The sequence below is a fragment of the Microtus pennsylvanicus genome, chromosome 22 (assembly GCF_037038515.1).
Source record: "Microtus pennsylvanicus isolate mMicPen1 chromosome 22, mMicPen1.hap1, whole genome shotgun sequence".
Taxonomy (NCBI): domain Eukaryota; kingdom Metazoa; phylum Chordata; class Mammalia; order Rodentia; family Cricetidae; genus Microtus; species Microtus pennsylvanicus.
Window position 1 is genome coordinate 7,559,970 of NC_134600.1, and position 27,835 is coordinate 7,587,804.

A 27,835-nucleotide genomic window follows, 5' to 3' on the forward strand; every position below is an offset into this window, starting at 1 on the left:
CATCAACTCTGCCTTATCCCAGGGCTGCTTAACCAGGGCGAATCTTGCTTTATTGAGTTCGGGAGTCACTTTGTTTAATGGCTTGCTGTGTGAACAACTTGGCATATCCTTCACCCACAGTCAGCACCTCCTCACTTTAATTACTCGCTTTGTTGACATTATGCCGTCTTCAGGGAAACGCGGAACTCCAAAGCTTGATGCCGTGGTTCTTCTGTGCTGCTGTAACAGAACGGACTGCGTAATTTGTAATGAGCCGAGGTGGATTGGTTCGTGGTTCCCTTAGCAAATCCAAAATTCGGGGGCTGGCATCTAACGAAGGCTTTCTCACTATGTGTCAGGGTACAAAGGTGAAAAGAGAGTCACAGAACAGATGGCTGAAGTTAAACTTGCCTAACAATTATGTCAAGAATATGTCCCCAAGGGCTGAGCCTTCATGGCCTGTTTACTTCTTGTTTGGCTCTGCCTCCTCTACTGTTATATTGAGGGCTAAATTCCTATCATATGGACCTCGTAACACATTCAAACCACAGTGCTAGTGACCATCACAAAATACATAAAATTATAAATAATGGTAAGGAGAAAAACACAAGGCAAGAGTTGACAGGAATTAGCGTGATTTTCATGAGGATTTGATAAACTCCAAAGCAGTCTGAGACAGAAGGAGCATGGTAAATTTGAGCCAGCCGTTTTCTCATAACAAACGCTGGGCCAGCCAGGGCTACAGAGTAAGGCCTTGCCTCACAAAACCAAAACCAAACAAACAAAAGGTGCTTGAAAAGAAAAAAAAATGAAAAAACAAACCGTGACTCCATATCAGGAAGGCAAGAGCCATAAGAACAGGATTAGGAAGGCTAATTCTATTCTGTATAGCTCTCTTGAAGCTTGCTTGAAATACATTGTCTACTTTGAAAAAATGCATTGTATGTTTAAAAACAAAAAGAATCCAGGTTAAGCCTGATGACACAGACCTGTAATCCTAGCACCTAGGAGGAGGCAGCAACGGGAAGTTTGTCCGAGCAAACCTGCGTGCGCATGTGTGTGAGTGTGTTTCTGTATATAGAAAGAAATACGTTAGATTGGAATTATTATAGCTCTTCCCAAATGGTTGAAGGGAAACGTCCATCTATGGCCCACAAATGTTTCCCTTGGACCTGGGAATGTCACTTAATCGCTCTGTTTCTAAATCTGGCCACACAGGCTGGAGCTTTTTATAAAACACAGATTGGTCCTCACATGCAAGCATTCTGAAGAGCAGCTTACAAAACTTCCTGCCAACAACAGGGCAAGCTGCTAAATCTGCAGAGTGAGAGGGGAGCCTACTCTCTGGCTTGGGTATCCTCGCTGGAGAATAGCTGACCCTACGGTCCCACAGGATGTCGTGAAGACGAAATACAACGAAGAAGAAGATACGCAAGTCAAGAAGGGACCGTGCTGGCTTTTCAAGGTAACGTAAGAATGCCGGTTGGCCAAACAAGCCTGCCAGACACTACCAGGGTTTTGACTAGATTCCTTGGGTCCCCGCTTCCTGTTGCTACGTGCCTATCCCTCAGTGTTTGCACATCAGTGCCAATCTAACCAGCCAGCCCTCTGGTTAAGAGAGCCACTTGCAGGCACTGGAGAGCCCTGAGCCACAGGTGTTGAGATTAAGGAGGGTGGGGGAGCTCACGCCGCACCCCTGTCCTGGACCAGCACACAACTCAGTCCAGAGCTGGGACTGAGTGGAGAAGGAAGCTTCCACACAGGCGCCCTTGACTTCTCCTTCACCACCTTCACAATTCCCTCCCGGGATCCTTTTAGATTTAAGGACATCACTGAGCTGAGCATCATTTGGCCACAAATCTTCATCTAGACACATTTCTGCAAATATCATCTCCCTCAGCTGCAGAGGTTGTTCAATGTCTGTTCAATGTCTGTGTGTTCACGAAAGTAAAGCCTGCCGATTCTTCTTTTGGGATCTCACGTCTTTCCTCATCTTTCATTCAGATTAGGGTTTGTTGTTGTTGTTGTTGTTTTAAGTGTATAATCTACGTACAGGAAAGGCCAACTTTTAGTACACAGCTCAACAGATTCTACATATACACACCCATGCAATCAACCCCCAGATCTAGATCTAAAAAACTTCTAGCACCTGAGGGCTCTCCATGGCTCCTCCCAGTCAGCAGAAGCCACTCCTTAGCAACTAAGATTCCATCACTGTGGACGAGTTGAGCCTGTTAGGTCCTTAGAAGCACAAGTATCCTTTGTGTTCTCTGTCCTTCAGTAAGCATTATGTCTGGAAAAATTTCCACTCTTCTACATTACATGGACTTTTTTCCTCTGCCTTCTTTCCTCCCTTCTCTCCCTTCCTTCCTCTTTTTTTCTTTTCCCTTTTTGAGAATTTACAGTAATGCTCCTGCCTCAGCCTTCCGCATGTATGTTTTTTTTTCATTGTTTAAATACTGTAAGGTTTGTATACCCATTCTATCGTCAACGGAAACTGGGGTTCTGTGTAATTTGAAGTCATTATGAACGAAGCAGACAGGAATACCCTTTACCTGCTGTTGCCAGGGACAAATGCTCATTTCTGGCTGTATGCTGAGGACTGGAATTGTGAGGTCCAGGTTAAATGGCTACCCAGCTGCCACTGTTGCTAATGCAAACACGCTCTTTGTTTTGTTCATATACATACCTACTTAGTTATCTACATTTTTAGTTACCGCTATCCTTTGTCCTCAAGTTTTATTGTAGTATAATTTTACATATAAATTACACCTTTTTAAGGTAAATTTTCTTTTTTTTTTTTGATTTTCGAGACAGGGTTTCTCTGTAGTATTTTTGGTGCCTGGCACTAGCTCTTGTAGACCAGGCTGGCCTCGAACTCACAAAGATCCTCCTGCCTCTGCCTCCCGAGTGCTGGGATTAAAGGCGTGCGCCACCACCGCCCGGTTTACGGTAAAGTTTTAATAACTTTGACTAGGATTCCAGTAGCACAATAAATCCCACAATCAGAATAATGAACACCACCACCACCCTAATTATCTTCCATGTTCCCAGAAACATTGGCGTTGTTTATACAATCATGTATGACCATCTCCCCTTTTATCTGTCCCCCTTTTAAAATTTTCCCATTTATTCCTTCAGATGAACTCAGAATGCCTCTGCAAGTCAGAATAGACAAAACACACGAACCAAAAGACAGATCAGCCTAGGAGGGATTGAGTCACGCACAGCATGGCACAAAGCAAGCCACCATCCTCTCTGATCCCACAATTATAATGACGGGGCCTGTATAAGAAACAGTGCAAATGACGAAAAAAATCTACAACAAAGGCTTAAAATTGGCCACACCCTTCTAAACATGTCACCTGCAGTAACTTCCTCAACTCTCCCTACAGTCCTCTGGAGTAGAGTTTTCCCTCTCCCGGTTTCATAGCCGCAGAAACCAAAGCCCGGAGAAATTCGTAAGTTTCCAGCCCTGAGTCCTGCCAAGAGCCATGCGCTGGTGGCTACTGTGCTCCCCCCTGCCTCTGCCTCCCAGCCAAGGGTGGTGCGCCTCAAAGAGCCTTCCCTCAAGGATACAGCCCTGCTGCCTTTATTACATCCATTCATCTTCGCTAGGCTTTCAGTTAGCTATACAATTCCTCCTTTGTGCCAAGCACGTTTTTAGTTTAAGTTAGCCACACACATTTGATGCCCTTTGGTACCATCGATGGGTGCATCTTTTTCCCTTGGTGCTCCTCAGTGGTCCCTAGGGGAGGGAGCCAGAGCTATAAACCCATTCACAGTGTGTAACTAAACCCACTGCATCAGGACCAATTAACAGGTCCACAAAGAGCAGCTTGAAGCAAGGTAACCCTGCCCTGCTTTATTGCTGATTGGAATGAGGGGATTGACAATGAGGAAAAACAGGCTGGCATTTCTCACCATTGTCAGAGAATGAAGCATAGAAAAGAAGTCAGACACTTCCAAAACACGTGCTATACCCGTCCCCAAATTTTATTCTTAAACTTTTCATTCTTGCTACTTTGAAATCTTATCTGTAGCTTAAATTGACTAAGGGATAATTTTAACATCTTCTCACTGGTTAAAGAACTCTGCAGTGAGCAAATATCTCTTCACCTCTAGATGTTCACGTTCTATTATTATACTTGACAAATGAATCAGGGGAAAGAAGCTTCATGTTTGTTTTGAATTTAATTTCTCTTCAGTGGATAAATATTGCTCCCGTTTAGGGGTGGGAACTCTCGAGCAGTATGTCGAAATGTTTTGACTTGCTTGCCGTAGATATAACTAAAAGTGAGCATTTCGGTCCTTCGGAGAACATTTTACTGTCAGTAAGAATCTACAAATTAGGGTTGGGGCTGGAGAGATGGCTCAGAGGTTAAGAGCACTGGCTGCTCTTCCAGGGGTCCTGAGTTCAATTCCCAGCAACCACCTGGCGGCTCACAACCTTCTATAATGAGATCTGGTGTCCTCTTCTGCTGTGCAGGCAGAAACGCATGCAGAACACTATATACAAAATAAATAAATCTTAAAAAAAAAAAGGTTCTTTAGAAGAGCAGGGAAAAAGTAAATAATAAAAAAAGAATCTACTATGTCCCTAGATGTCCCTGGAACAATGATTAATCTGCTACCAGTTGGGACAATGACCAGTTGGGACAATGGGAAGGGAGGTGGCATTCAAGGTTTAAGAATAAGACAGCCTAAGGAAGGTCAAACAAGGGGCTGTTTGCCAAAGGTGTTGGCTGTGGAGGAGCCCCAAGGAGTGGCGGTGTACACGAGAATCAATGTCAATGAATCACAGGGAAGGCTGATGGGACAGAAATAGCCCTGTGGATAAGGCCATGGTAGGAGGACTCCCAGAAGGCAGTCGGATCCAGAGCAGTCAGCTCTGGATCCGGCATACTAAATCTAATACACACTCAAAATCTAAACAGCCAGGAAAAAAAATAAATAAAAGGTACTTTCCAATACTCACTCAGCAACATGTTTCTTGACAGTAATTTGATTAAACACAAGAAAAAAAAGTGTTACTCGAGATTTTAGGGTATAAATAACAAAAGTATAAGCAATAACAGAAAAAGAAAGTGTATTTGGTCATCACTGGGAACTCTAGGAACCCTTCTGGTCCTAGGGCAGATGAAGAACGATTATTGCCTGTTACGTCCAGGCTTCTCCTGTGGAGAACGGTCATGAAGAGAGCACTCAGAGTCCATGTCCCATTCCTTTCCCTGCAGAACAAGGGCCGTAACCCGGGTCTGTAGCTGTTACTGCTGCTGACGGGGTAAGTGGGGGCTCAGAGCTCGGCTCACCCAACCATGAATCACAGCTGGAAGGAAGCCACTCCGCTAGGGCATCTGGGAAGGTAACTGGCATATGGCATCGTTCAGCTTGTCCAGGGCAGCGTCCCCACTGCCCACCTTCCAGGTGGCTCTCCTACCTTGTCCTCTGCTGTTGAGCACCCGCTTCAGAGATTCCAGCCGTACCAGGAGATGGCCGTCAACCGCATACACTAGCCAGAAGTAGAGACCTGTTTTGAGAAGCAACCCCAAAGTGTGAGCTTCTTAGTTGCTCTGTAGTTAGATGAAACGAAGTTTTGGATTTTAAATTCCTAAAAAAGTTCATCACCAAGCTAGCTATGGTGGTTCATGCCTCCCTATAAGCCTAGTCCTTGGGAAGCTGAAGCAAAGGAACTGCCGTGAGTTCAAAGCCAGCCTGGGCTAGGCAGAAAAACTCTGCTTTAACAAAGCCAGTCAGCAATAGTGGCAGCAGGGTACCTTCTACTACTTCCATTTCTCAGCAACGTTCCCGTCTCTAAATCTCTTTCTAACATCGATTTACCGCATCTGGGAGATCTAAACTTATGAAGCTCTGGAAGGTTGTGGGGGAAAACGGTCTCTTTTATGACAGTTCTTCCAAATCTCATGGGGACTTTTTTTCACTGGTTCAGCTGGCTCTGTCTTTGTCCTTAGGGAGAACTGGAGCACCTGATCTGTTGTGTTTCCGATGCCTTGACAACCCCTGCTGCCAGGAGTGAGTCAGTCTCACCTGAGCTACGCGGCAAAATAACGATGGGGGGAGGGGCCATATCTGTGTGCAGAACGGACAGACGGTAGAAAGGCTTCACCAAATGTTTGCGTCTTCACGTCAGCAATTACCAAGCTTGACTACACATTACAACCGTCCCGGGAGCACAAGGCCTAAGACAATTAATTCACAAGCTCTTGGCCATGGAGACCCAGGAATAGGCTGGGTTACAGAAGCAGGGTGTGGCTAAGGTACACCCAAGGTTGTCAGTGATTGCCTTCAAGACAATAGTATTTCTCAGGCCAGTTAAAAGATGACGTTTGTCTTGTTCTGGGATCACCTTTTAACTTGTTGCTCAAATCAGAAGCCTGGGAAGATAAAGTAGCTAAAACATAGCTTTTGAATCTTTCTGAGTTCTTTCATAGAAACAGAAGACCCAAAGCAGGCGAGGGGAAATCCATGAATGGCACACAGAACCAAACCGGGCACAAAATCCACCCACAAACCACAAAATAAAAATAAATGCTCGCAACCCATAATGTCTATGCAGTCGGTTCAAAAGGGAAGTCAGCGGGTGGCTGAAAGATGCGAGACAGAGCAGATGCTTCCCAACTTCTGATGGGCTGTCTCACAGTGATTTTGTCGTGAATTGAAACAGAAGTCAATCAAATACATTAAGGCATCGAATTTAGCCAATCCACTGCGAACCTCTGCGGCTCCGTGGCTGACGGTGAGCAGTCAGTCAGGAACTCCCATGCTCAGCATCAACACACAGTATTGGCCAACCGATCGCCGAGCTCAAAATTCAAATCTGAAAGCTGAGGGCTTCGCTTGATTGTCAAAGGGCGGGCATAGCATATACAAAACCCAGCCCAACTTAGATCAAGCTGGTGGCACAAGCCTGCAATCCCAGCACTAAGGAGGCAGAGGCAGAAGGCTCAGAAGCTCAAGGTCACTATTGGCTAGGTGAGTTCGAGGCCATCTTGGGTGCATGAGACCTTGTCTCAAGAAGGAAAATAATCAAAATTCAAAGCCTTCTTTCTGCTGAGTGAATACTGCTCTCCCACCATCACAGATGGAGATGGTGTACACGTGACCTAAACTGGGAGCTGTCTGTAATGAATTAGTACTCTTTGAGAGCACAGCCCTGGCCAGATAGGTTCTTGACGATAGACACAAACTAAGCTGGTGTCAAACTTTTCTGTCAAACTAAGCTGGTGTCAAACTTTTCTGTGAATTTTCACAGATTTCTTGCTATTTGATATTTTCCACAGCGATCATAGATTACTAGAACATAAGCATGTAATTGCGTATAATAACATGTGCATTGTGTATGAACATACATGTTGCACAGGGGTGTCTCCAATAGTAGAAAACAGATCCGTGAAGCCTGAGTGTGAGTGTGGGCGCCTGGGCCTCCTGAAGGTCATGCAGGTAGGACCCATTAGGACGTCACGAAGGTCAAACCATCTGCAGTGCAGATTCCACGCCTTGTGAAGCCAACCGGGAAATCCAGCGGGGAAATTGGAGCTTATGCAGAAAGTCCGTATGAAAACAAGGAGGTGATACCCCCACCATGGACAACAGGCTGGAGACGTCATCTGATCCAGATGCCATAATGTCACTGAGCAGGACAGCTGTGGTCAATGGCCGGAGGCTGCCAAAATGTCTGGATTGGTTGTTTCTATCAAGCTAAAATATAAACCAAGCATCAGGAGAATGAGCAAAGAAACGAGGGAAGTTGATGTAGAACCTTGTGTATCTAAGCACCGTGGCACTGGACTAACGGCTGAAGAAGGGTGCTCTAACAAGCCTCTGTTACAGGGTGTCTGTCTGTCCTCTAATCCAGACAAGACTGACACCCATCATGAGCGTCTCACCATCTTTCTTAGTGATCCTTACCTTCTTCCTCAAAACAACATATCAGAATGCTGCTGTGTCTCAAGGCCCTTGAAGGACAGGAGGACAGTCATAGAAGACCTCAGGGTGACAGTTGTCAGAAACCACAGAACCGATCACCACTTTCATCATGGAAATCAATGAGAATGAGTCTGCGTTGAACTGGTAACCCATGTGATTCCCTCAGGCTGCATCCCCAAGCAAATATTACCTCGAAACCTCAGGTTCCCTGTCTGTAAAACAGGCTTGCTAACTGTATTCACCATTGGGGATAGTGGCTGCCTCCTGTAATTCAGAGTTTGGCCAGCTGAGGCAAGAGGGTGCCACGAGTTCAAGGTCAATCTGATCCAGGTCAATCTGAGCTACAAACTGAGAGCCAGGGCTACAGAGCAAAATCCTACCCCTCAAACCAGGCAATAATAGTGATGATGATGATGATGACGATGATGATGATGATTTTATCCACGGTGTAATAACGAAATCACAGTGCGTAGGACAACGCCAACAAAATGCTAACTGATGACAGCAGTGTCTTTACTAGTGACACAGGGCAGACACCAAATCTCTAGTATGAAGGAGAAAATGCCACAGAACATGGCTAATCTAAAAGTTCCAGGCTTAGCAAAACTGATTTCACCGCCTAAGGGCTTCCCTTGCGGTGCTCATGTTATTATACCATGTTACTGTGGATCGAACACATACGGTTAGCAATGAGAAATGTTGTCACCTTAAGCATTTATCTTTCGTTGCACTTTATCGCGCTGTTGGGCACAGAGGACTTTGAACCTCCAAAAGACTTGGGCAAGGCAGCTGAAATGCAGAGCCAGCAGAGATGCCTGCCCAGCCTGGTAGGTGGGAGCGGCCCGTGAGATCACAGAGGGACCAGCTCGTTACAGAAAGTCCCCCCCACACACCTCCTTCGTGCATTTTGAGCCACCTAGGCCCCCTTTATCTGGGGGTAAAAACAGTTCTCCGTGTTAATCAGCAGCCACAGCAAACACCTGTTTTCCTGTGTGTGGCTTCAGATGACTTGGTATGAGTAACTTCTAGGGAGTTGATTACATCAACAGATTGGCTCAGGTCTTATGCAGACTTAGAATCTATTTTGCCTGGTGGAGGTTTTACTGCGGGCCATCTTTCCAATCTTTTTTTTTTTTTTTTTTTTTTTTTTGTCTACAAGCTGTTGGCTCTGGGAAGTATTTACATTTTAATTAGGAGCACTCAACTCCCTTCTACTCCGTCAAGCCGGCTTATTTTCTTCCTACCGGCAGCTTTGGAGGAAGCAGCTTAGGGTGCCTTGCCTCGCCAAGCCACTGAACCAAAGCAGGAGGCCCCGCAGAAACAGGAAACCATGTCCTCATTTACCAGATCTGCTTCTTGTCGGGGTTTATCATAGGGACTCTGAAATGAGCTGCTTTCTGGAGCAAGCAAGCCGTTACCTGTCTCTCTTCTCTGGGTGAAGCTACATTTTAATACAGCACAGATACACAGCGTTCACTCAACGTCTCTGGGAAGGAAGTTTGTTTTCTGTGCGTCTTTTCAGATAAGCCTATCCTCTTAATCGTCCATCCTTCTTATTTACGAAGCTATACTATTAAACGTTATTCAACCTCATCCCGCTTCTAAATCAGACAGCTCTCACCACGCATGCGCCCTTGGACTATGCGCTGCCACCCACAAGGGCTACGGATCTGAAGGACTGCTGTCCCCAGCGTTGCCCCTTGCGCTCCAGTTTCTGGCTTTCTGTCTTTCTGTTCCTTTCTCTGCTCCTCACTTGCGGTTTCTAATCCGTCTCATTTGCTAATCACCTAAGTGTGTTTCCTAGAACGAGGGGGCTAGCCCCGCCTGTTCCTAGAACTTGGTGACTGGCGGAACACTTGACAGGAGAACATCACAAACTTAGGGCGGACTTGCTACTAGCCAGCGTGCGGCTAGCTACAGACGACTCATGAGAGCTTCAGTACAGGAATTTATTGTCTCCCAGCTCTAATTTCTCCCCCATGGTCGACTTCATTCTCCAGCTGGTGGCAATATGACTTGGTGGCCAGAGACGCACCAAGATACCTCAGACTTTCCAACAACGGAGGGATGGCAGCAACTGCTGTGCCTCTCTCGGGATAAAGCAACTGTTTCCCAGCTGGCTGCCCACCTCAAGAACCACAGTTGCCCTCTCTTAAACTCGCTGCCGGGGCCTCTGGCTCAGGATCTAGAATTCCTGGGACCAGCTCAGGCCGAAGTGGAACGCCCTTGGGAAAAGAGGCGCTACAGGCACCGAAGTGAGCCAGAGCACTTCCTGGGAATGGGCTGCTCTGCCATCGACGTCTAAAAATAGCGTTCCGGGCTGGAAACCGTCTCTGCAAGCGGCTCAGATTTGGAGCAGATCCCTTAGAGAAATGTCAAGGATTGTTTGAGACAAAACCGATCGGCTACCAAGGACATTCTAGTTGGCATGAACAAGGAGCCGGGGACAAAGTTTGGTGTGGATCCTATGTGACTTTTGTGGCATCCAAATTAGACAAGAGACCAAACTGCACAGAGCATTAGAAGATCTTCAAAATACGGTGGTGATCATGGCTGTGGATTTTTATGCTAAGCCGGAATCCTTCCAACGCTTGCAGGCAATTGGGTCAAGTGAATGGCCCCTCCACTGGTGGAGTCTTCTTACAGCACATTAAAAAGATGTTTCAACTGAAGACAGCTTGTGCTGGAGAGGATGTGGGGAAAGGGGGATATTCCTGCATTGCTGGTGGGAGCGCAAGCTGGTACAGCCCCTTTGGAAATCAGTATGGCAATTTCTCAGAAAATTAGGAAACAACCTTCCTCAAGACCCAGCAATACCACATTTGGGTATATATACAAAGGAGGCTCAGTCATGCCACAAGGACATGTGTTCAACTATGTTCATAGCAGCATTGTTTGTCATAGCCAGAACTTGGAAACAACCTAAATGCCCCTCGACTGAAGAATGGATAAGGAAAATGTGGTACATTAACACAATGGAGTACTACACAGCAGAAAAAAATGACAGCTTGAAATTTGCAAGCAAATGAATGGAGCTAGAAAACATCATTTTGAGGGAGGTAACCTAGACCCAGAAAGACAATTATCACATGTACTCACTCATACGTGGCTTTTAGACATACAGCAAAGAAAACCAGCCTACAAATCACAATTGCAGAGAACTTAGACAACAATGAGGACCCTAAGAGAGACTTACATAGATCTAATATACATGGGAAGTAGAAAAGGACAAGATCTCCTGAGTAAATTGGGAGCATGGGGACCTTGGGAGAGGGTTTAAGTGGAGGGGAGAGGCAGGGAGGGGAGCGGAGAAAAATGTAGAGCTCAATAACAGTTTCTGTTCTACAGTTACATCTGGGTTTGGGTCTCAGGTTAGTTCAAAGTGGAAAAAGTCACAAGACACACCCTAAAATATTCTTTTAAATTTCGTTTGGAAAGAAGTCTTTTCCCCAAATTAGGACGAGTCAAACTACTATACATAGTACTGTCCCACCTGCCTCCTTCCCCCACCACCTGAAGAGAGATGCAGTCGGGGCAGAAATGAGAACTAGAGTTCAGATGGCAGCCATACCCAAGGAGTCTAAAGGCAACTGGGTTGTCCCAAAGTTAAGAAGAAACACACTGTTCCAAGAACATCACTGCTTGCATTCTGAAAGCACTCACTAAGAGGAAGAGGCAAAAGATTTCCTGAACTTGAGTCTCAGAGAAACTTCTTTGTATGTTTTCTCAACATGACAGACAGAGTGTCAGTCGAACTTGCTGATGCAGGCCTCTAACCACTGGAATGGGGAATGCTGAGGCAGGAGGATATCTGCTTAGAAGCCTGCCGAGACTAAAGAGCAAATTCAAGACCAGCCTGCTCAACTTAGTAAGACTCTGTCTCAAAATGAAAGGTTGAAACAAGAGCCCGGGTTTAGGTCAGCAGGACAGCATCGGCTGATTCGTGGGCACCCCGGAGGCTCAGTCAGCAAAACTGGGGTAAAGGTGATGGAACATTTGCCAGACTCAACAAGCTATTAGCTACAAACAAAACAGTGTCCCTTAGAAGCATCCTGAATGCAGGGCCCTGGATGGACAACCAAGAAAAGGAAATCCTTCACACTTAAGCCATTTGAGACATAAGGCATATGCTTTAGACAATTTTTCTCTTTAAAATAAAAAGCCTAATAATAGGTAGAAAATATTAACTTATCTGCCACGTCAGGGAAGCTTTTTGGAAAAAAAATATTCATGACAGGGACAGGATGGAGCAATAGGCCAGCCGTTCACAGTCAGTCAAAGCTGAAAAAACTGGACTCAAGCTTGGGAAAGTTTAAAGAAACCAGAGCAGCCTGAGGCGCCCTGGGAGCAGAAACTCCGCCCCAGGGGGCCACAGCTCCCTGCCTCTCAGCCTGGAGCTTCAGTTTTATCTGATTCAAGCACTCAGGGACAGAGGTAAACCCTCTAAGAAGGAACCCAAAAGTCACTCAAACAGACTTAGCAGAGCTCCCTGTAAGGAGAAAGACGATCCCCTGGTCCTCCTTTCCCCGGCTCAATTCTATTCTGAAGAGCCTCTGAGCAGCCTCAGGGGTCCGACTCCCACTTGAGACCCACGGTATCCTCCTGTCTTTTACCCCACTTGTCTGTCTTTATTTCCTCTTTAGTGTGAAGGAGGTTTCTATGAGAAATCCATCACCTGAATCATTTAGCTACCTCATTCCACTGAAGACTTTAAAAGAGAACCAACCCTTCTACTAGAGTAGAGACGGAAGGGATATAAGCATACAAACATCCACCTTTCCTGTGACAAACCTAGACGTTGGAGCGAAGCCATGATGAGGACGGGTTCCCTGGCTTGGCTTGGCCACCCCTCTCTCTTCATCCTCTTTCTTATTTTTATTTTTTGATTTTTCGAGACAGGGTTTCTCTGTAGCTTTGGTTCCTGTCCTGGAACTAGCTCTTGTACACCAGGCTGGCCTCGAACTCACAGAAATCCACCTGTCTCTGCCTCCCGAGTGCTGGGATTAAAGGCGTACGCCACCACCGCCCGGCTCATCTTCTTTCTTCTGCCTCAAGATGCAGACATGCGAGATTTCTCCTTCCACTCAGTTCTCAATTCTCTGCTGCTGCCCACGCGAAGGCCTCTCTCCCTCCTGCCCCTCTACCTGCAGCATGGAGACTCAGCCCTCAATCAGCTCCCCCAAAACGTAGTCCTGCTCCCTTTGAGAGTGACTGGGATGCTGCTGCAGGGGAGGGAGACCAGAAATCTTACAAGCCGTCACTGCTGGATCATGATGTGGAACACACTGAGAAGGAGGTAGAGAATCCATGGGTCTTATGCCAGCATCCTCATTTATTGCCACCGTCGAGATTACAGTCTAGCACACGCAAGTACCACTCAAGCGAGGTGGCTTCCCAGGCATGCACCCCATGATAAAGGAGCAATTGTCTTCATCTCTTCAGCTTGAGATAGGCCGACCATCTGAATGGAATACAGTTCCCAGGCATGCACCATTCCCTTGAAGACCCTGTTGCTACATCAAGGGGAACAAGGTGGCCACAGGGCACTGCTCAATGGATGCGCCAGGGTTTTCCCAGAAAACTTCAGGGGGCCTGTCAGTGTGCCTTTGCATTTATTGAACCTAAATACTGTCTCATCCAACAGCATAGCTAGCCGACTGCCTTGTCGGCTAATTAGGGGGAAAGATGTGACCGCAGGACAAGTGGCCCCTTTGGGGTTTGTAAACCAGGGTCTGCAGCTAACTTTCTCTGTTCAGTTTTTCACTTTGTTTTGTAAAAGGCTTTGTGAAGATGTAACTAGCATAGCCAATTTCAAACATCTGGTTTAGCGATTTCCGGGAGATTTATAGTTCTCCAAAATTTGCCTTCTGTCACCCCCAAAAGAATCCTGGGTCCTTTTACACTCAATCCCTATTCCTGCCCCAGCTCCCAGTCACTATTATGCTGTCTGTCTTGTTTAGATTGGTCTCTCCAGGAAATGTCATAGAAATTGGGTTATATAATGCGCAGAGCTCGGGTGTCTACTTTTTTTTTTTGTTAGCGTAAGGTACCAAGGCTCTTTGACATTGTCACATGCAGTGGTACTTCTTTGTTTTTGGATGCTGTAGAGTATTCGTTGTAGGACTAAATCACATTATTTTCATTCACGGATTGACTGACATTGGATTACTAACCCTTAAGGGATATTATGAATGCACCTTCTATGCTATGCCTTTATGTTTGTTTTTAGAAACCTATGTCGTCATGACACTTGGGTAGATACCTAGGAGTAGATGCACTAGATCATATGTAACATATGACATAATGACACTTGGGTAGGTATCTAGGAATAGACTCACCAGGTCCTATGTAACATATGTCATCATTACACTTGAGTAGATACCTAGGAGCAGATTCACCAGGTCATATGTAAAATTTATGCTTAACTTGAAGGAGTTGCCAAGTAGTTTCCAAAACAGATGTACCATTTTACATCCTAACCAGCATTTTCTGATGTTTCTACATTTTTCACCAACAAATGCTGTCATCTATATTTTTTTTAAATATAGGCTTTTTAGTGGTTTGGTTTGGGGTGGATTGTGAGTAAAAGCCAGTTATTAGGTAGCTAGCTAGTTAGTGGTTGACTGGCTGGTTTTGAGGTGGATTTTCCACTTATATTAGACTGAGATGGAGCTCATGACCCCTTCCTCTGGCTTCTGAATGCTGGGATTCTAGGAAAGCACCAGCTTTGGCGTTTGCTTCAAAACTCAAGTTTTCCCCAAGCTTCAACTCCTATAAGCATACGCTCCTATGCACACAATTTGCTTTGTAACTGGTTAAGGCTTAGGAGGCCATCGTCATTCGGAGGAGACACAGGAAGAAGATGGTCGTAGTATAGAAGATGCTCGCTGTTGTCTCAAGGAAAAGCAAGGCCAGGTGCCACCATCATCCAATCCCTGTCCCTATGGCAGGCAAACTGCTTCCTGTCTACTTCATTTGAACTGGGGATTAGTTCGGCTTGCTTGTGCAACAGTGAATATGTCTACCTGTAGAGGAAAAGGGAATTTCTCCACTGCTACAGAAGCAAGATTTAGCAGGGCAAATGTTTTTGACTCTCTGTTATCAATGAAAAACACTGCGTGAGAGAATAAAACACAATCTCAGCCTTTATGTAAATGCTCAGTTAGACCTGTTCATTTCGGTGTTTGGAGGAGCGTGTTGGGGTTAGGACTTCAATATATAATTTTGGATGGGGGAAATGGGGTGGGGGGAAAATGAGGTGGAATGGTTTTATTGCCTCATAGATGAAAATTACTGAGTCACAAATGACGTGTGTGTTTGTGTTTGTTTGTATGTATGTGTGTGTGTGAATGAAGTTGGCAAATGCGTGAAAAAATTAAATTGAGGTTACTAATTATGACCTCTATGGCAGCCAAAACTTCTAACTGCTGTCATCGTTGTGGCCCTTTAGGAAACTAAACAGATCCTTTTGTGACTCGTTACCCATGGCTTTGATGTCATTTCCAGATCTGCCAACATCTTATGCAGTTAAGCGCCGGCAGGCGGCAAGCTGGAGAGAGGAACGCTTTTGTGGATCTATTCTATAGGCTTGAGCAGGTGGAGACAGCATCCAAGTCATGCGCCTATCTCACAGAATGCTCCCTGGCCCTGAGCAGTGAACTGGAGATGTGTAGGGGCCCTCTGAGTGTGTTCAGGAAGCAGGAGGCAGCTATGGTCATCAGTGCCCATCTCGGAAGTCCGTGTAGCCTATAACCAGCAAACAGGAGGTACCAGGCCGTCCTTCTCACCAGCGCCCCAGAAACATGCACCATCGCAGCCCAGCGTGGGCCATACGTTCTGCAGCAAGGCATTCTTGTTTTTTTTTTCTTTCTTTGAGCATTGGAATATTCTGAGAATTACCTTGGAAGACAGCTGTAAGAAACACTACAAAAGCCAGGTGGTGGTGGCGCACGCCTTTAATCCCAGCATTTGGGAGGCAGAGGCAGGAGGATCTCTGTGAATTCGAGGGCAGCCTGATATAGACAGAGAAACCCTGTCTCAAACAAAAAGAAGGGAAGGAAGGAAGGAAGGAAGGAAGGAAGGAAGGAAGGGAGGGAGGGAGGAAGGAAGGAAGGAAAAGAAAGGAAGGAAGGAAGGAAGGAAGGAAAAGAATAAAAGAAACACCATTAAAAAAAAACCTCAAATGGTTTAACAAGTCAAAAAAAAGTACAGGTACAGTTAGACTTTTCTGTGAAAATGATGGTCATGGAGTACCCTCAGATTTGATACCACAGCTCACATTTATGGGAGGAGGCAACCAAGGGGAATTACGTTCACAATCTTTAAGATAAATAAAACAGTTTCCCAAATCGTGACGATTAATTTGAGACTGAGTTGGTCAGAGGCCAATCACAAACCAGGAGGCTGCTCAGAGGAAGGCGGACTGCGCACACAGTCTGCTCAGGTCCAGGCCTCTCTGCCAGGAAAGACCCAGGCTGACACCATGTCTCAGGCTCTCAGTATCCCTGAACAGGAAGGAACGCTCAAACAGGGTTAGGAAGATGGTGGTGTGTTTTAAAGCTTCCCGCTAACTCTGTCACTCTTTTTGCCCATATGCACACAGCATACAATGGTCCCCACTGCACTTACCATAAAAGATTACAGAAGCAACTGGAATATTAGCTCACGCTTATGACAGGTGGTATGACTTAAATTAAATGTCTTGAGGAACACCTGAGGACGGCTAGACAGTTCCAGGGTCTATGCGCTCGATGTAGTTCCTCCTCTGGTAACTACACCTCAATGCAAGAAGCAACATGACAGGAAAGCCCCAGCCCTCTGATCGGGACCATAGGAAAGTCCTCCTAATTTCCAGGGAGAACCCGTGAGTGCTTATCCAGAAGAGCTGGGGAATTCTGGCTGGGTAAAGATTACTCAGGATGTCTCTCCTTCAAATGCCAAGACAAATTTACCCACGTATTAAGTGGCAAAAATCTCTATAGCCTTCTGCTCTCAGGTTTCTAGAAAGACCTACTGAGGAGTGCTGTGCTCTCATCCCAGGGCAGTATGGTCCAGAGCTCTTAAGATCCTTCCACCAGCCCCTGGTGCTCAAGTCCCTTGTCCCCAGCAGTGTGGCTTTCTTCTGATCTGTAGGAGCTCCCAGTAATCGGCTCAGCAGATTGTTTAGACCAGATGAGACCCGTTCAGGATGGTCTGCCCATCACACTCAGCTTGTTTTAAGGGTTGTAAGGAACAACCTGCAAAGAGAGGGGGTTGCAACACTCAGCCATGGAGAGGCTCTGTAATCTACCTCCACATCTGTATTTCAGGCTCTGGCGGTATCCAGTCTGCTGTGGCTCAAATTTGACAGCGACGAGGAGCTGGTGTACTAACATCATCAGGAGCTGAATTTTGTCTCTCCCTCCCCTCGTGATAGAACTGTATTTGGATTCGGGTCTCCAAGCAAACAAGAGTAGACTCCAGTGTCATAAGCAGAGATGCACATGCAGGCATGCACAAAATGAAGACCACGTGAAAATGGGAAGAAGAGAGGTATGTACAAGCCAAGGGACACATTGATCTTGAGATTCCAGCCTCCAGAATCATGAGAAAATATCTCGCTATCATTTTCTTCTATGGCCCTGACAGGCTAAAACCCTATCCAGGCAGCCTTCCTTCACAGAGTAGTGTCTTGATACTGTCTCCTGACAGAGATGTGACAGCCGGTCCTATGCTATGGGTTCCCCACACCGAGCTGCCTCTTAGGCTAACGTTTTTATTTCACCTGAAGGGAATTATTGCTAACATTACAGGTCTCCAGGCACCGCATATCAAGTCCCTGAAGGAAAAGGAAGAGGTCCTTGATTGTGGTGCAAAAGAAAATGGACTTTGAAGTGTTTGGGGTAACTGTTGATACCAGGAGGAAGAGAAGGAAGAGGAGGAAGAGGAGGAAGAGATGGAGGAGGAGGAGGAAGAGATGGAGGAGGAGGAAGAAACGGAGGAGGAGGAAGAGATGGAGGAGGAGGAGGAGGAGGAGGAGTAAGAGGGAAAGGAAGAGTGAGGAAGAGGAGGAAGAGAAGGAAGCATTAGGTAGAAGGAGAAAGAGGAGGAGGAAGGAGGAAGAGTGAGGAAGAGGAGGAGAGAGGAAGCATTAGGAGGAAGGAGGAGAAAGAGGAGGAGGAGGGATGAAGGTGGAGGAAGGAGGAAGAAGAAGGTATAGAAAAAGAAAGGAAAAGAAGGATGAAGGAAGGAAAAAGTAAGAAAGAGAGAGAGAAAAGGAAAAGACACAAACTAGGCTTGTTAATGGTTTTTCAAATGATGATTTTCTTAAAATCGTAAGGCAGCCAGGCATGGTGGCACACACCTCTAACCTCAGCAGACCCATGGTGGCACACACCTCTAACCTCAGCAGACCCATGGTGGCGCACACCTCTAACCTCAGCTGGCCAGTGGCTATGAGTTAGGGGGCAGCCTGCTCTGCTTAGCACTCAGCAAGTTCCTGGACAGCCAGCACTAAATAGACAGATCCTGTTAAAGAAAAAAAAAAGTGAAGTAAGGGGCTGGCCAGGTGACACAACACAACAAACCCCCATAAGTAGTTTCCTGACCTTTATACCAACAGACAAAGAAGTCACTATAAAGCATTTAAAGTTTAAGCCATTACTGTGCCTTCAGATGAAAACGATAGCGGTAGATAGGTGTGTGCATGGGATTCTGAGCTGAATATGTTACTAAAGTACTGAAGAAGGTATGTTAAGGAAGTCCTTACTCAGGATAAAGAAAACGCACTGAATCTTTGTAGTGAAGCATATTCTCCTTCCTTCCAAATATTGATCAGGCTAACACATCTATGCATGCTTGTATGCAGACAGATAGACACACACACACACACACACACACACACAGGAAGCCCAATTGTATCAGCAGATTGCTGGTTAGATGGTTGCTGGCAGGAAATTCCTATTCGTGGGCTAATTCCAGAAAGAGCTGAGTCCCTCCCCACCGGGGCCAGCCCTCCTGGAATAGAACTCCTTCACAGATGCAAAGCCAGGAGACTTCAGATATATGGGTGGAGCAGTAGACACGCAGGACTGGGAAATTCTGAGGTTTTTGTATGTCCTCACAAAAACTGTGTTCTTTACTTCCTTCCTAGGTCCAGGTCTGTCCTGCCTTCTCAGAAGTGCTGGCAATTCCTAAAGACACACCAATAGTAAAAGCATTTCTTTACCTGCTCCTCAGTGTTAACACAGAAAACACTTAGACCCACTCCGAGGCCTTTGCAAACAGAATTGTCTGCTGCTTGAAAAACACCATGCCCAGCAGGTGTGCTAAGACAGGACCCACCTGGCTCCTGGACCCTTCTCCCTGGGCCCAGAAACATCCCTTGTGGACTGAATCCCAAATGGGCCAGCAAGTCCAAACACAGCCCCGTCAAGCCCTCGGGCCATGACTCACTAACTCCAGATCCGAGAACCTGTGAGGAGGCTGGGCAGGCCAAGGTGCTCACCAAATTCCAGAAAACCTGACAGACTGGAAAGGCAGTCCCGGTGGCGCAGGACCAGGTGTCCATAAATTGACCACTTAATCTCACCTGATTTTACCCTGCCGGTGAACAGACTAGCCAGGCCTTTAGCCACATATCTCCCCTGCCCTGAGCTCTAATTAAAGCTGGCCGAGAGCTTTATAATTTGCCCAGATAACCATGCCAGTGATGCTGAAGTGTTGGCTCATTCACAGGGCTCCTGCGAGTTCTTTATTGCATTGTTTCAGGTTGAGAAAGATGAATCAGACCATAATTGGCTTTGGGATTCCGTCTTGGCTGTTTGTGGGTCGGGAATCCTGGCCCCTGGTATGCCCTTTCCCTCCAGTGAACCATACGCACGCGCGTACTTCGGGCCAACACCCTTCCCTCTCCTGCCTGTGCTAAGCACAGGAAGGGGGTGTTATTGAACAGTCCAGGAGGGTGGGGGTTCTGGGTGTCCTCCATCAGCGTTGACCACTCACGTCCAGTCTTGATTCCTAATATTTTTTTGTTTCTGATTCAAGGACCTACAAGTGCTACAATAAAATAACCAACTTGGGGCTCAAGATTTAACTTTGCGATCCATTTCACCTACAGCCTCTGTGATACACACACTCACCACGCACAGAAACCCAGACAACATACCATTGCTTGCTTGTTATCTGTTGCAGAAGCCATTTGGGGGTGAGATTAGCAGGGTCAGACCTCAAACTTAAGCCAAGATTGTTTTTAATTGTTTTTTATTGAGCTCTACATTTTTCTCTGCTCCCTTCCCTGTCTCTTCACTTCCCCCTTCCACCCTCCCCCAAGGTCTCCATGTTCCCAATTTACTCAGGAGATCTAGTCTTTTTCTACTTCCCATGTATATTAGATCTATGTAAGTCTCTCTTAGGGTCCTCATTGTTGTCTAAGTGCTCTGTGATTGTGATTTGTAGGCTGGTTTTCTTTGCTTTATGTTTAAAAACCACTTTATGAGTGAGTACATGTGATAATTGTCTTTCTGTGTCTTGGTTACCTCCCTCAAAATGATGTTTTCTAGCTCCATCTATTTTCCTGCAAAATTCAAGATGTTGTTATTTTTTTCTGCTTGCAGTATTCCATTGTGTAAATGTGCCACATTTTACTTATCCATTCTTCAGTCGAGGGGCATTTAGGTTGTTCCCAGGTCTAAGCCAAGATTTTAATGAACTCAAAATCTTAGGATCTGGAGAATATTTTAGAGTTCGTGTTTCTACATGGGCCATGAAGTCTTTTTAAGGCACGCCATTGTATAGCCAGGCCCCTGTGCCTGGAACCTCACGACAGCAGGTAGATTTATTCACTCTGAAACTAAGGAAATATCAATGTCAAGTCCACGCTTAATTTTGGGTCTCTCAATTCTACTTCTTTGGTAAAGAAAGTCTCCAAGACCTGTAATCTTCTGGCCCTGAGAAAGCTGAGACAGGAACAATGAAATGATTCAAAGGAGCAGGGAGGAACGCTTCCACGCTGACCTATCTGCCTGTCCACAAGATTGCTCAAGCAGTCAGCAGCGTGCTTTTGATAACATCCATGTGTTTCCGAGATTGTGAATAGAACGTTCCACAGGACTTTCTGAAAGTGCCCCATTTAAACTGAAAACTAATTGCTCTTTAGCCCTGAACACTTAGCTAGGCCAATCCCTCTTCGTGGCAGCCTCCACATCTTTCTTTTTCCGATTATTTTCTACTCCTACTTGGCCTTCAGACATCACCTCATGGCCTGTCACCCTGTCGTGCTGACGTCCAATCCTCTACAGGGCTGTCACATCCTCCCTGTGCAGGCCACTTGTCTCCCTGTCATTTTACACATATTATTTGCATATTTTTCTTACCCTCTACCTTTCCCACTAACCCGAAGGTACACGAAGCTCACGCGACACCCAATCCTTAGCTAGCCCTGCAGCCACATTTGGCACAGAGCCTAGCCCGCACACGGTACACACACTCAGCACGCGCCTATAGACAGAATCAGTTATGAACCTGCAAGGAAAGCTCAGCTACACACAAAGTCAACGAGAACTGATATTGATAAAGTACATTCTCTGATAATTATTGCTACTCAACAGTAAAATAGGCTATCTTAGAACGTAAACAATCGCCATCCAAAGTATATTTTCCACTACTGGGCACGGTGAATAGGAAAATTTTTTATAGTTTCTTAGTTGAACTAAGATCAAGTAGGAAGTCTTGTAAGTCTGCAGTCATGGAAGCATTTTCGTGCCTGGCACTGATGACGACCTATATAGCTGATGATACGGCGTAGCTTAAACACGGGAGACTTTAAGAAGAGCCGATCGGTTTCAGTGGCACCTTTATGTGCAAAATGGGTGCAACCAACACACAAGAGAATGAACAAGCAAGAAAATGACAACACAGCGAGGGATCCAAACAGGACCCGCCGTCTCGACAAGCAGGAAAAAGAACGAGCAGAGAGCCGGGCGGTGGTGGCACACGCCTTTAATCCCAGCACTCGGGAGGCAGAGGTAGGCGGATCTCTGTGAGTTCGAGACCAGCCTGGTCTACAGAGCTAGTTCCAGGACAGGCTCCAAAGCCACAGAGAAACCCTGTCTCGAAAAACCAAAAAAAAAAAAAGAAGAAGAAGAACGAGCAGAGTTACAAGACACTGAGATAGCTGGGATCTGCATCCTTGAGTGTCGGAGAAGAGGGGGTGCTGAGAGAGACAGCGCCCTGGAAATGGAGTGTGGTCCCCCCAAGTCTTTGCCTAGGTGCTAATGTATAGAAGAAAGCACTTAAAAGTCAGTATGCAGAAAAGCGATACTCGTGTAAAATTAGGAAGATTGCATGATCCTTTCAGACAGAGTGGGGAAACGCCCTGGAAAGAACTTTGCAGACCAGGCAGTGGCAAATGCCAGCTAATGGACCAAGCCTGTTCACAAGCTGTGGAGGTTTGAATAAGAATGTCCCCCATGGGCTCATATATATTTTTTAAAATATTTATTTATTATGTATACAATATTCTGTCTGCAGGCCAGAAGAGGGCACCAGACCTCATGACAGATGGTTGTGAGCCACCATGTGGTTGCTGGGATTTGAACTCAGAACCTTTGGAAGAACAAGCAATGCTCTTAACCGCTGAGCCATCTCTCCAGCCCCAGGCTCATATATCTTAATGCTTAGTGACCAGATAGTGGCACTATTTGAAAAGGATTAGGAGGTGTGGCCTTTGAGGAAGCGTCCCTGGAGGTGGGCTTTGAGGTTTTGAAAGCTGGCGCTAGCCCCAGTCTCTCGTTCTCCCTAAGGAAAAGGATGTTGCTCTCAGTTACTGATCCAGCGCCTGCCAATGTGTCTCCATGCTCTCCACCATGGCGATAACAAGCGGAACCTCGGAAACTGTAAGCAAGCCCCCAGTTCCTTTCTTTCATAAGAACTGCCTTGGTCAGAGCATCTCTTCACAACCATAGAACAGTAAGACACGGCTGGGGAAGGTGTGGATATTTTTCAAAGGATTGCAAAACAAAGAAATATATGAAAGCGAGTAATCTCCTGAGCCTGAAACACCATTTCTATTTCAAAACAATAAATAAATAAAACTTTGCAATCCCTCAAGTAGCCTCCTTAAACTTATACGTTTAGTGCCGAGGATAAAGAACCTGATGTGTAAGGTCTTCCCTGAACCCAAACCTGCAGGTGCTCATCGAGAAGACCCTGGTAGTCTCGCAGCACAGCTCACAAAGAAAGAGGACTTTGGTTTGATTTAATAAAAGTCCACAAAACTTGGTGTCCCGAGACATAATATTCACATCAGTAATTCAATTAAAAATTGCCAGGTCTAGAAGAGGAAAACACTCCTGTATATGTCATCGACTGCTGTGTAACAAACTACTCCCTCCAAAGGGAACATTTCTTTCCTTGTGTGATCCTGTGAGGCAGGAATTCTTGCAGAACACAGCGGAGAATGTTCCTCTGGACTTTGTACCCTTTAATGTCTAAGCTGGAAGACGAAGGGTAGGGGTGAGAATTATCCACCCCTACACTTATTCCTTTATCTTTTGGCAGTAGGTACTGGCTAAGCAAAGCACCATTGTGAACACAGCCTTGGTTGACAGCATCTGTTTATTCCTTGCACGTGTCCAGGAGTAGTGGAGCTACGATTGACTGGTACCAGGAATATCACCCTTGGGTGCTAAGGATTGATGCTTTTGTTGGTACACCTAGAGCAATGGGCTGCGCCTCAGCAGTTGGTCAGGCTGTTTTGCACAAATACTGTGATTAATGATCCATACCAGGTTCAGCCTTGGGGTTTCAAGCTTCAGCTGCTTAGAAAGTTGTGCTATTGTGATGTGACCAGCACGTCAAAAGCCTTGAACGCAGAGGTTCCGACGTGCGTCTGGACACACACTCCTATTGTTTGCTGCCAGAGAGGATGCACAGGACTCATATCCTCTGACGAAGACTCCAGAACCTGTGCTGAGCGCTGTGCGCTCTGTCATTCCAGGGAAAACGTCTCACCGATGGCTTTATCTGCAGTCTGGTCACAATATAGTCTCTGTGGCTGTGATAAACCTTTGAGTCTGGTATTTTCAGGCAACCACTGGGTCTTGGGGTTCTCAAAACACCATGAAAATCCAAAGAAAGCCAGATGGGGTTTGGGGAGATCCTCAGCAGCTGAGAGACCTCAACTCTTGCAGAGGACCCAGGTTTGATTCCCAGTGCCCACACGGCACCTCACAACCATCTGCAACTCCCGTTCCAAGAGATCTGATGCCTTCTTCTGGCCTCTAAGCACACCAAGTACCCATGTGGCATACACTCATGCAGGCCAACACTCATTGACCAAAAGTAAAAATAAAGGCTAGATGTACAAGCTGTTCACTGTTCTCTAACATATTAACTGAAATTTAGTTGGGTGTGTCTGATCAGCAGGCTACGTCACTAGCAAGGTGTTAGCCTTGGTGGGCCTAACGATCTACACCCAAGCCTGCTTACACAGTGGAGGTTTTAGTTTCTCTTCCATAGGACGGCTCATGGCATAACCTCCCTGGGAGAAAATGATGAGAGACAGAAGAGGGAAAGGGAGGGAACATGACAGAAGCTTGTTCAGCTAGAAGTTAAGGCTATTAACTTTGCCACATTTTGTCACACAGACCAACTTTGGCATAATATAGGCAAGGACAATTAAGAATGTGGATACAAGGAGACAGAGGTCATTAGAGACGGGTTATTAAACTAGAATACCCGTGTTAACACCAGAGTAAGCAGATTCACTAGGAAGGATTGCGATAGCAGAGAAAGAGGTCTATTAACTGCAGACGGGTTAGTCCCTGAGAAACTAAGACAGTCAGGTAGAACGGCCGTTTTATTCCAGTTCTCAGAGGCAAAAAGCCAAAAGGTCTTCTTCATGTGTGTTTACAACAGGTTGTTTTCTGTCATGAGTATTTAGCACGCATGTCCACATCAACCTATGCACAAATGTCAGAGGAATTAAAGAAAAGGTGTTGGGGGGTTAGCAAACAGACAATGCTGCTTTGAGCAAAAGTGTACTGGGAGAAATTGCAAAGCGTGAAGACGTCAAGAATTCGGGCTCAGCAAACAGGAAGCCATAACCACAAACTAGAGCCTCAGCGGGGCTGCAGAAGGTGATGTCTGCGTGACCTCTAGTTGTCCTAATTCGCCAGGAACTTCTGATCTAGAATTCTAGGTGACATCACCGGTGAGGTGGGAAGACGACGCTGGGAAGCCATCAAACATGCTGCATGCATTGGGATGAGAGACTGTTGGCTTAACACTGTTAGAGATTAAGGTACTGTCATGGTACTGGGCCCAAGAGACAGTACAGGGGCAAGTTAATACTTTAAAGGTTTTTTGTTTGGTTGGTCTTTTGTTTTGTTGGGTTTTTTAGTTTGTTTGTTTGGATGATTGGTTGGTTTTTTTAATTTTGTTTTGTTTGGTTTGGTTGCTTTGTAAAGGAAAAAAATATTTCAATGAGGTAACACAAAGATATTAATTAAGAACTCCAAGAACACAGACTTCCATATTTCTCATTAGATTACTGTCTTCGTTAAGATTTCTATCGCTATGGTAAAACACCATGACCAAAAAGCATGTTGGGGAGGAAAAGCTTTAACTTCCATATCGCTGTTCATCCTCAAAGGAAGTAGAGACAGGAACTCAAACAAGGTAGGAACCCAGAGGCAGCAACTGATGTGGAGGCCATGAAGGAATGCTGCTTGCTCCTCATGGCTTCCTTGGTCTGTGTTCTTATAGAATCCAGGATCGTCAGTCCAGGGATGGCACCACCCACAATAGACTGGGCCCTCCCCCGTTAGTTACGCATTAGGAAAATGCTCTCCAGGCTGGTGCACAGCCAGATGTGAGGGAGGCATTTCTTCTTCTCAGATGATGACAGTTGTTTCATGATAGACATACAATGCCATCATATGTCCGAATCCAGCCAGCACAGTCACCAGCTTAGAGTTTGTGGAAAGGAGAGGAATATCTTGAAAAGAATTAAAACAGCGCATTTCAGACTGACCCTGGTGTGCAAGACTCTAAGCTTAGACTCCCCTAATCTTACCAGTTCAGCTTCCTAAACACCATCATTCTGGTCGAATTGGCCAAACATCAGCCTTTCCAGATGCAGTGTGTCCATTCCTCTCTACTTTTTAACGTCCCCAATCCAGATGTTCCACAGGCTATGCATCTGAATTCGATGAAACCGACGATCTTCTTGGAACATTCTGTAGCCCAGGTTTACCTTCAGCTCACTGTGGAGCATCAAGTCAGCCAAAACATTGGTAGCCTCCTCCTGCTTTAGCCTCCCAACTGCTAGAATTGCAAGTGTGACCCCCCTGTGACCCCCCACTAATATGCTCTATTTTTATTCGTCTCAACATTTGGCTAAGGGGATTTTCTTCCTCGTGTACATTTAGTAAAGTCAAACCCAAATTCACATGGTCAACTTGCCATTACAATGCCCAGCTGGTCACAGTGGCTCACACTTGCAATCCCAGCATTTGGGAAACTGAGGCAGTGGAACGCAGTGGGGGTAGGGGAGTGGGGGTAGTTGGGTGAGTGCCCAGCTGGTCATGGTGGCTCACACCTGCCATCCTAGCAATTGGGAAACTGAGGCAGTGGACCGGGGTGGGGGTGGCTGGGTGGGGAGGTGGGAGGATTACCATCTTCAAGTCCAGTCAGGGTTATACAGAAAAACCTCATCACAAACCCCAACGAAACAAATAGACAAAACCACTCAAACACAGGAGATAACCAAACCATAAAGGGAAAAGGGTTGTTTGGCTCATGAATTGGGTGAGTTCAGACCCTGATTGTCTGGCCCATTGCTTTTCCACCTGGTCAAAGCAGTATGTAACAACAGGAAGCACATGGCAAGATAAAACTACTCATCTTGGGGCCAAGCAGTGACAAAGAAGGTGCTGGGACTTACGGTTCCCTGTAGGGGTGTGCTACAAGTGTCCCCTATCTGACAACCTCCGCTAGTCCTCACATCTTAAAGGTGCCAGCCCTGAGAGTGTCCAGCTGAAAGCCAGGCTGCTAACACAGGACCCTTCTGGGGCCCGGGGCCAAACCCTTAAAAGTGACCTTGTCACAAGAGGCCTGTTGCTGTTGGAAAACTGATCAACATCATATAACATTTTGGCATCATTGATGTCATCCAAATGTACATGAGTGAGATGTTCCTACGTTTACCATGGTAACTGGGGTTTTATCCTTCTCTTTCTTCCTTTCTTCCTTCTTTTTTATTTCCTTTTTCGGTCTTTTGAGTACTATGCTAAATATTTTGTTTATGGTTTTATGTGTGTGTATAGCTGAAGATTCTACCCAGGGCTTGGCACATTCCGGGCAAGTCATCTACCTCAAAAAGCAGCACCAGCTGTAGCCAGTTAGGTGAGGTTTCTTACCTTGTTAGTGTCTGGTTTGTCAGCTTCTCTCTTAGTCAGAATTACCATTGCCGTGATGAAACGCTATGATCAAATGCATCTCTGGGAGGATAGGGTTGATCTGGCTTGTACTTCCATGTCATTGTTCATCATAGAAGAAAGTCAAGGTAAGAATTCAAAACAGGTCAGGAACCTGGAGGTGGCAGCTGATGCAGAGGCCATGGAGGGGTGTTGCTAACTGGCTTGCTCCACATGGCTTGCTCAGCCTGCTTTCTTATAGAGACCAGGACCACCAGCCCAGGGGTGGAAATACCTACAATGGATTGGGACATCCCACACTGATCACTAATTAAGAAAATGCCTTACCACAGAAGACAACTTCTTGAATAGAGCACCAGTAGCACAGACACTAAGATCAATAATTAATAAATGGGACCTCCTGGAACTTAAAATCTTCTGTAAGGCAAAGGATGTGGTCAATAGGACAAAACAGCAGCCTACAGAATAGGAAAAGATCTTCACCCACCCCA

General features: G+C 46.0%; 1 long non-coding RNA gene across 1 annotated transcript; it reads left to right on the plus strand.

The window, feature by feature from the left end:
- The first annotated feature begins 1,250 nt into the window (after nucleotides 1–1,250).
- Nucleotides 1,251–20,300, plus strand: LOC142839855 (uncharacterized). The gene is made up of 3 exons (XR_012908844.1): nucleotides 1,251–1,444; nucleotides 17,235–17,457; nucleotides 19,058–20,300. It is a non-coding gene; the product is annotated as an uncharacterized LOC142839855 (long non-coding RNA).
- Nucleotides 20,301–27,835: the final 7,535 nt, after the last annotated feature.